This window comes from Callithrix jacchus, chromosome 8 (assembly GCF_049354715.1).
Source record: "Callithrix jacchus isolate 240 chromosome 8, calJac240_pri, whole genome shotgun sequence".
NCBI classification, from domain to species: domain Eukaryota; kingdom Metazoa; phylum Chordata; class Mammalia; order Primates; family Cebidae; genus Callithrix; species Callithrix jacchus.
The window spans coordinates 25,213,316-25,223,291 of NC_133509.1; the positions used below are offsets into that span (position 1 = coordinate 25,213,316).

The following is a 9,976-nucleotide window of genomic DNA, read 5'->3' on the forward strand; positions in this document are numbered from 1 at the left end:
TCAGGGGTTTGAGACCAGCTTGACCAACATGGTGAAACCCTGTCTCTACTTAAAAATAGAAAAATTAGCCAGGCTTGGTGGCATGCACCTGTAATCCCAGCTACTTGTGAGGCTGATGCAGGAGAATTCTTTGAACCTGGGAGGCAGAGGTTGTGGTGAACCGAGAGCGTGCCATTGCCCTCCAGCCTGGGTGACAGAATGAGACTCTGTCTAAAAAAAATAAAAATAATAATAATGATAATAAAGATGCAGAAACAGCAGGTGCTCCTCCCAGCTGCCGGCTGCTTCCTGGTGTGGCCTCAGGGACCCTGGATGAGTCAAGATGGGGCTGCCAGCAGCTGGGAGCAGGGGGAAAGCTGGGTCCCCAGGGTGGATGCACAGAAGGGACATGCAGGTGTGGGGAGTGCTGGGTTCTCAGGGCTGAGCCCCTTCTGTCCAGGGGGCCGTGGTGACATGCCTGATGCTGAGCTCAGACCAAGGAGTCAGAGCCTGGTGCCAAGTAGCCTCTCTGCTTGCGAAGACAGTCCTAGGGTTGTTATCCCTCTGCCCAGGCTCAAGCATCCAAGCTGTGGAAGGGCCAGTATTCAGAAAGAAGGGAACTGTCGTGTGGGTTCCCTGGCAGTCAGGGGCCTTGGTGGACAGAGACCCCTATGAGGGTGAAAGCCCCTTCTTCACAGCAATGCTGTGAGAAGGAATTGTAGGGTTTTGGGGTATGAACCCCCACTCCCACCCTTGGGACACTCTGGGTTAAGTGCTGACTTTGGTCTCGCCTTCGCCACATGCTCCTTGGGGCCTATTTGGTCCCCACCCCCAACCCCAGGAGTCCCTCTCTCCTGGGCCTCAGCCCATGCAATACCCTTTGCCCTGGAGACTTCCTGAGGCCCCCACCTGAGACCCAGCCAGTAGAGAGGAGGCCACCTGGGACCCTCAGGAGTTTCTGTGGGAGGGTACAGGCTCCATGGAGCCCACAGAGAACTCTTAGGGGTGTGGGAGTGACCTTTGTCCTGCCAGTCGGAGGTGGAGAGCCCAGGATTCACTCCCTCAAGGGAAACTGCTCCTCCATTCAAAACAGTTGCCAAAATGTAGGTGCCTCCTTCCCTGACCCATACTAAGGCAACCAGGCTCTCAAACAGGGCACGTGCCCAGGGAGCAGGCTCAGGTCATCCTGGAGAAGCAGCTCTGTGGATCCTCCCTGTCAAGCTCCAACCTCACTCAGCACCCAGGCCAGGGTCCCGGAGAAGAGCCCACCACCGCAACACTAACCCTGCCTTTGGCAGTGGAAAAGGAACAGCTTTGTGTCTCTGTTCCCGCTTTCACCTTCCAGGGACCTCGGAATGGCTGATGGGAAAGACCAGGAAGAGGTCGATTCCTGCCCAACTGTGGCCAGCATCTGGATGCTCCCGGAGGGCTGGATCGGGCCTCTGCGAGTTTTCTTCCACCTTCCACCTTCTATACCTCAGGCTTGGGGCTCTCCAGACGCTACAACCCAACCTGGGGCAGCCCAAAGTCTCCAGTGGAAGAGAAGGTGAAGGACCATCTCTATCCCCTTTCCCCTACCACCCTGAGCATAACTCTGGTGCCTGGGGCCCACAACGGACTTGGCTTTGAGGCTGCAGCAGCACCAGACCTGGCTGGCTTCCGGGTGTCCCAAGCCCCTCCCAGCGGCGCTGAGACACACATGCATCCAGCAGGCTGACACACAGGCCGCTGCCACGCATGCAAACCCGTGCCTGCATGTCCGTGCATGGCCCACATCTGCACACACCCCATTCCAGAACTGCGCTATCCCCTCGCTCGGGCCCTGGCACACATGTGCATGCAGGAAAGCCTGCGCACCCAGCCAGCCCCACACCAACGCCTGCAGACCTTCGGGAGTTCCTGGAGCAGGGACGGCCTGGTCTCGGGGTCCGGGCAGCCTACACCTCAGAGCGATCCCACCAGCCTGGGCTGAGGCCAGAGGGTGAGTCAAGACCTCGGCCTTTCAAAGTGCTGAGTTACAGGCCTGAGCCATTGTGCCCCCCCTTCCTCCTCCTCCTTTCTTTCTTTCTTTTTTTTTTTTTAAAGATAAGGTCTCCCTCTGTTACCCAGGCGGGAGTGCAATGGCGTGGTCAGGGCTTGCTGCAGCCTCAACCTCCTGGGCTCAAGCGATCCTCCCAAACTCAGCCTCTTGAATAGCTGGAACCACAGGTGCACACCACCCCGCCTGGAGAATGTTTGGTGTTTTTGGTAGAGATGGGGTTTTGCCATGTGCTCAGTCTGGTCTTGAACTCCGGAATTCAAGTGATCTGCCCTCTTTGGCCTCCCTAAGTGTTGGGTTACAAGCGTGAGCCACTGTGCACAGACCGTTTTTGTTTCTTTCCGGTTTCTTTGGAGGGGGGATGAGGTCTCGCTCTGTTACCCAGGGTAGAGTGCAGTGGCACTACAGCTTGCTGCAGCCTCGAGCTCCGGGAATCAAGTGATCCTCATACCTCAGCCTCTTGAATGGCTGTGACAGCAGAGGCACACCACAAGCCTGGCCCTTTTTTCGTGTGTGTTTTTTGTAGAGATAGCGTTTGCCTTGTTACCCAGTCTGGTCCCAAACTCCTGAACTCAAGTGATCTGCTTATCTTGGCCTCTCAAAATGCTGAGTTACAGTAGTGAGCCACTGTGTCCAGCCATTTCTTTCATTTCTTTTTTTCTCCTTTTCTTTTTAATTTTTTTTTTTTTTGAGATTAAGTCTTTCTCTGTTTCTCAGGCTGGAGTACAGTGGCACGATAACAGCTTCCTACAGGTTCAACCCCCTGGGCTCAAACGATTCTCACATATCAGCTTCTGAAATAGCTGGGACCACAGGTGCACACCACCATGCCTGGTTAATCTTTCAGATTTTTGTAGAGATGGGTTTCGCCACATTGCCCAGTCTGGTCTCGAACTCCTGAACTCAAGTAATCTGCCCACCTTGGCCTCCCGAAGTGCTGGGTTACAGGTGTAAGCCACTGTGTCCACATGTTTTTTCTTTTTTAATTATTATTATTCTGAGATTAGGTCTTGCTATGTAACCCAGGCTGTTGTGCAGTGTTGCGATCACGGCTTGCTGCAGCCTCAACCTCCTTGGCACAATCGATCCTCCTATATCAGGCTGTTGGGTAGCTAGGACCACAGGTGCACACCACCATGCTTGGCTAATTTTTTTACTTATAGTAGAGATGGGATTTTGCCATGTTGCCCAGTCTGGTCTCAAACTCATGTGATCTGCCTACCTCAGCCTCCCAAAATGCTGGATTACAGGGCTTAGCCACTGTGCCTAGCCCTTTTTTCTTTCTTTCTTTCTTTTTATTTATTTTTAGGTTATGTCTCACTCTGTTATCTGGGCTGAAGTGCAGTGATATGATCATGGCTTGTTACGGCCTCAACCTTCTGGGCTCAAGTGATCCTCTCACCTCAGCCTCTTGAATAACTGGGACCACAGGTACACACCACCACGCCTGGATAATTTTTTGTAATTTTTCTGGTGATGGGGTTTTCCTTGTTGCCCAGTCTCATCTCAAACTCCTAAACTCAAGTGATCTGTCCAACTCGTTCTCCGAAAGTGTCAGATTACTGGCATAAGCCACTGTGCCCAGCTGCCCAGCCGGTTTTTTTCTTCTTCTTTTTCTTCTTATTTTGAGATTAGGATTCACTCTGTTACCCAGGCTGGAGTGCAGCAGCGTGAACCTTCCTGGGTTAAAGTGATCCTCCCCCTCAGCCTCCTGAATACCTTCGACCACAGGTGCACTTCACCACGCCTGGCTTTTTTTTTTTTTTTTTTTTTTTTTTGGGTAGAGTTGGGGTTTTGCCATGTTGCTCAGTGTGGGCTCCTAAAATGAACTTTTCATGCTGAAATCTAGACATGCAAATACACTGAACACACACACACACACACACACACATTTTAGGAAAGGCGGGCAACAATGTTTGTATTAAATATAAGAGGATAGACCAGTGAGCAGATGAAAGAATGCTCAGTATTATTTGGCATCCAGGAAATACAAATCAAAACCACCATGAAGACTGGGCAACATGGCAAAAACTCATCTCAACAAAAAATACAAAAATTAATCAGCCAAGGTGATGCACACATGTAGTCCCATCTACTTGGAAGGCTGAGGTGGAAGGACCGCTTGAGCCTGGGAGGTGGAGGTTGCATGTAGTAAGCCTACCTAATGTAGATGACGGGGTCATGGATGCAGCAAACCATCACCACGGCATGTGTATACCCATGAAACAAACCTGCACGATCTGCACATGGACCCCAGAGCTTAAAGTATAATGAATAAATTTTAAAAAGACAGATAAGGCAGGGTACACTGGCTCACATCTATAATCCCCGCACTTTAGGGGGCTGAGAGGGGAGGACTGCTTCAGGCTAGGAGTTCAAGATCAGCCTGGGTAACATAATGAGACTCCATCGCCACAAAAAAATTAAGAAATTAGTCAGGTGTGGTGGCACATGCCTGTGATCCCAGCTACTCAGGTGGAGCTGAGGTGGGAAGATCACTTGAGCCTGAGAGGTCAACGCTGCAGTGAGCTGTCATCATGCCACTGCACTCCAGACTGAGCAACAAAGTGTACACCACCAGTTTTTCTACATCCCCACCGACACTTGTTATTAATATTTTTAAAAGACAGATAATGACAGGTGTCGGTGGGGATGTAGAAAAACTAGAGCCTTCGTACACTGTTGACGGGAATGTAAAATGGTACAGCGACTTTGGAAATAATCAGGCAGTTCCTCAAAATATGAAACAGAGTTACCGTAAGACCCAACTATTCTAATCCTAAGCATATACTCAAAGAAATGAAAACATACATCCATATAAATACAGTAACAAAAGCCCCCAAATCTTAGCAGCTACACATACAAAGGTCGATTTTCATTGGCATTTCCTTGTATGGCAGGTTAACTGTGACTCTACTCTAGATAAGCTCTTTTATTCATTAGATGGTGAATGCTGTGATACTTGGAGAATTTATGAATGTGGTTCATTCATTCATTTAACAACTATTTCAATAACTGTATCATACCAGGCAAGGTCAAGTACTGAGAACACAGTAGCAAATAAGAAACGACATCTCTAATTTCCAAAAGCTTATATTAAAATGAGGTTAAATACATACAAACTAATCATAATGAATATCATATTCATAAGTTAAATAGACTTAAATACTCTAAATTAGAAAAATATAAAATTATTAAAACTAAAATGGCCAGGTGTGATAGCTCACACCTGTAATACCAACACTTTGGGAAGACAAGGTGGGAGGATCATTTCAGCCCAGGAGTTTCAAACCAGTCTGGGCACCATAGGAAGACCCTGCATACAAAAGATACAAAATTAGCCAGGCATGGTGGTGCATGCCTGTAGTCCCAGCTACTTAAGAAGGCTGAGGTGGGAGGCTGCTTGAGCCTGAGAGGTCAAAGCTGCAGTGAGCCACGATCATACCACTACACCACTGTACTCCAGCCTCGGCAACAGAGCCAGACCCTATCCCAAGAAAAAAAAAAAAAAAAGAAGAAGAAACAATTTAATCGATATACTCCTGAAACTAGTATGTAGAATCCTATCGTCTACATTACATCACATCAGCCCTTTAAGTGGCTTAACAGTTAGATATGATCCATAAAATTTTCCTGGTAATTAACTATACCTAAGAACAATTAAGTATAAAAGAGGTACTGCCTTGATAGGAAGATTGTAAAAATTTTTAAAGACAAATAAAGAAGAGAATAAAACCTGTAGCTCTATGAGGCTCAAATAACATCTAACTGAAGTCACAACCAACATCTAGCAATCATTCTGAACACCAAATAATTCACTTAATACATTTTGCCTGAACTCCCAACAGATCTCACTTACCAACACCTCTATGTAGCCAAGAAATTGGCAATCATTTATAAATTACCACCTATGACTCCATCTGCTCTACCCACTTAAAGAATTTCATGTCTTTCTTTATTTTTTATTAATTTTTGTAGAGATTGGATCTTGCTATGTTACCCAGCTTGGTCCAGAAACAGACCCACACTGATTTCGTCAATCTCATGACCATACAGCCATCCAACTGATAAAAAAAGTGCTACACAGTGCAGAAGGACAAAGATGGTCTTCTCCATACATGGTACTAAATCAAGCAGTCAGTCACATCCATGTAGTAAAAAGTAAATCATGGGTGGGTGGGTTGGCTCGAATCCTAGCCCTCTGGGAGGCTGAAGCGGGCAGACTACTTGAGCCCAAGAGTTTGAGACTAACCTGGGAAAATGGTGAATCCCCATCTCTACAAAAAAACCAAACTTAGCCAGGCATGGTGGCACATGCCTATGGTCTCAGGTACTCAGGAGGTTGAGCGGGGAGGATCGCTTGAGCCAGGAGGTGGAGGTTGCAGTGTGCTGAGATTATGCCACTGCGCTCCAGCCAGGGCAATAGAATGACAGCCTATCTGGGGCATGGGGGTGGGGGGTGGGGAAGCATAAACTAAACTAAAATTGCTATGAGATTAAGTTTTCATGTTCTTAGGTTAGGCATTGATTAACAGGACACAAAAAGCAGTCACTGTAAAGGAAAAGGTTGATCAAGTATAATTTCATTAAAATTAAGAAACTCAGGCTGGGTACACTGGCTCATGCCTGTAATCCGTACGCTATGGGAGGCCAAGCAGGTGTTATCACTTGATCCCAGGAATTCCAGACCAGCCTATGCAACGTGTTAAAACCCAATCTCTACTAAAAATACAAAAAAGCGCTGAGCATAATGGTGCTCCCCTGTAGGTCCCAGCTACTTGGGGGCTCAGGCCCCTCAGGATCTCTTGAGCCTTGGGAGGTGGAGGTTACACTGAGTTGTGAAATCTCTGCACTGCCACTGCACTGCAGCCTGAACAACAGAATGAGATCCTGTCTCAAAAAGGAAAAAAAAAAAACCGGAGAATCTCCATTCATGTAAAAATACCATTAAAAGAGTGAAAAGGCATGCTACAGTTTGAAAAATAGAGAAAGGTAATACATGTAATACATATATATACTAAAAAGGACACACATCCAGAATAAAGAATTACAAATCAACAGAAAAACAAGCATATCAATGAAAACAGGATATGAAGATTGAACAGGCACTTCACAAAAGAGGACATATAAATGGCAATAAAAAATACTCAATCTCAATACCAGGAAAATGCAAAATGAAACTACACTGATATATTACTGCACCTCAACTAGAATGGCAAAATAATTTTGAATTGACAAGCATAAGCAAAGATGTGAGGTAACCAGAATATTCCCCGCTCAGCAGTACAACCACTTTGTGAAAATGATCAACAATAACTGATACTAAAGTTTTGTCATTCACATACCTCTAAAACCAACAATGCCACTCCTACATTTATACACCCATCTAGTAATGTTCTATTTCTTGATATGTGGTGAAATTTCTTAGTGTAAATTCATTACCTGTTTTTTTTTCTTTTCTTTTCTTGAGACGGGCTCTCACTCTGCCATCCAGGCCTGAGTGCACTGGCATGGCCACGGCTCACTGTAATTTCAACCTCCCAGGCTCTGGTGATCCTCCCATCTCAGCCTGCCGGGTAGCTAGGACTACAGGCACACACCACCACACACAGCTGATTTTTGTCTTTTCAGTAGAGACGGGGTTTTGCCACGTTGCCCAGGCTGGTCTGGAACTCCTGGGCTCAACTGATCTGCTCACCTTGGCCTCTAGAAGTGCTGGGATTACAGGTGTGATCTGCTGTCCCGGGACCACCTGCACATTTAAAATTGTGAGCTGCTTCTGTAGACTTCAGTAACTTTTCCAAGATTTCTTTGACACAAAGTTCTCAGAAATCTTAAAGCTAGCATTTTAGAAGAGAAAAAGCGAGCTTCTGGTTCACAGCTGAAATTTTACCAATAAAATTTAAAAACAAAAGACAGCTATTAACGCGTATCAGCTCAGAACAAAGATGAAAAACCACCAGCAGATTACTTTTCTTTAACTTCGTCAAGCACTGGGAGTCAAAGAAAAGATAGCACTGCAAGAAAAGACTTCCTTTTGAAAGCAGCTTTACCAGCAAAACACAGAAGGAAATCGAGGAAAACAATTCAAAAGTCTTGCTTAACTCTTCTGAGAGAGGATGCCAAACCAGATGATCTGAGAAGCTCCCAAGGCAGACAGACACAGGGAAACCACAGCAACTCTTTGGAGCGCAAACAGCAGCACCACAATCCAACCTACTGGAAATGCTGCGGTTAATTTGAGACTTGCCCCGCTAGTCCTGAGGCGATTCAGCGACGGCTACAAACGCTCCCCTAGTGCTTGCTTCCTGGATCTGGCACACCTGGCTTGCCCACCACCAAGCTGGAGACAGCGCCAGGTGCGGAATCCCGGAGGCCAATAAAGACCCCAACTTTGCAAATTTGGGGCTTGAGATCTTTCGCCATTCAGGCTCCCAAAGGGAACCGATTTCTGGCCTCGAAGGTGGGGCAAAGGGTCAATGTCCTCCACCAAATCTAGGAGGATGTGCCACCGAAGCTGCTCCATCCCTCCACCTCCTGGGATGCCACAGGAAGACCCGCCGGCGAGTTTCTTCCCCAGAGCCCACGAGAGCAGGGCTGCCGCCGGCACCGACAAGCGAGGAATCCAATGCAGGGAACTTAAGCTGGGGGGGGGAAGGGGGGGGCCGGTGCGCCTGCCCCGCTGGCACAGCAAAAGTTGTGGAGGCCCCCGGCGCGCACATCGACCGAGCTGTGCGCCTCGGATCCCAGACTCACCGCTCTCCGGGTTTGGCGCAGCGCCCTCACCTCGGAAAGGCTGGGTGGACTTCCCCCCAAACCCTGACTTCCTACTAAACCTTAAAGTTTCAGTGCAGATTCCAGCCGCCGCCCCACCGTGGCACTCACGTGGGAAAGGCTGCCTCGACGTCCTGTAAACCTTAACTTAGCGCGCCGCCGCAGACCCACCGGCTCGCGCCACCGATGCGCAACCATCGCCTACCGCGATGCCGATGCCCAGTCACCACTGACGCGCCGACCGCGCCTCGGACACCACTGTCGCCCCGCAGACCCTCTGGATGCTGCCGACGGGGACCGCGCCGCGGAAGCCCCGGACACTGTCAGCGCCTGGTACGCCTCCGACCGGCTGACCGCTCTGCGGCCGCCCCCGACGAGCCTACCGCGCCACCTACACTCCCGATGCGCCGACTGCATCGTTGATTCCATCCGCTCCTGGGACGTCGCCGTTGCCGTCGCGTCGCAGAGGGGCCGACAGCTCCGGTGACGTCCCCAACACGCCGCAGAGACCCACTACGCAGACCGCGGCCCGTATGCCCCCGACGCGCTGACCGTGCCTCGGATGCCGCCATCGCGCCGCAGACCCTGCGGACACTGTCAGCGCCTGGGACCCCGCCGCCGAACCGAGGACCGCGCCGCGGATGTCCCCAACCAGCCTATCGCGCCGCCGACGCCACTGACCCTGTGAGCGGGTGGGAAGCCGCCTAACCGCTAACTGCGCCATGGATGCTCCCGACCAGCTTACTGCACCGCCGACATTCCCGACGGGCCAACCGGGCCACCGATGCCATCAGCGCCCGGGACCCCTCCGACGGACCGTAGACGCCGCCGTCGCGCCGTTGACGCCACTGACGCGCCGACCACGCTGACGCCATAAACTCCCTGGACGCCACCACCGCAGACTGCGCCTCCAACGCCGCTGCCGCAGCCGACCCGCGGACCGCGCCGCCGATGGCACTGACCCGGTGAGCGGCTGGGAAGCCTTTGAACGGCTGCCCACTTCGTGGATGCCCCCAACCAGCTTACCACACTGCCGACATTCACGATGCGCCGACCGCGCCTCCGATGCCATCTGCGCCTGGGCGCCTCCCACGCACCGTAGACGCCGCCGTCGCACCGCTGACGTCATAGACCCTGGACGCCGCCAGGGCGAACCGCGCCTCCAAAACCGCAGCCGACGCGCGG

At 50.3% G+C, this 9,976-nt stretch overlaps 1 protein-coding gene across 50 annotated transcripts in view; it reads right to left on the minus strand.

Annotated features, from left to right (window-relative positions):
• The window catches only part of LOC103795751 (golgin subfamily A member 2), a 48,737-nt gene that overhangs the window by 38,265 nt on the left and 496 nt on the right, over nucleotides 1-9,976 (minus strand). For 34 of the 50 annotated variants that reach the window (XR_013520861.1, XR_013520860.1, XR_013520859.1 and 31 more), the window contains exon 1: nucleotides 9,473-9,882. The exons of 5 other annotated variants lie outside the window; for them this stretch is intronic. The gene's annotated coding sequence lies outside the window, so the exon portion shown is untranslated. Of the gene's footprint in view, nucleotides 1-8,902; nucleotides 9,028-9,472; nucleotides 9,883-9,976 lie in introns of those variants that run through there. 11 more of the 50 variants (XM_078333991.1, XM_078333982.1, XM_078333996.1 and 8 more) reach the window with 2 other exon arrangements.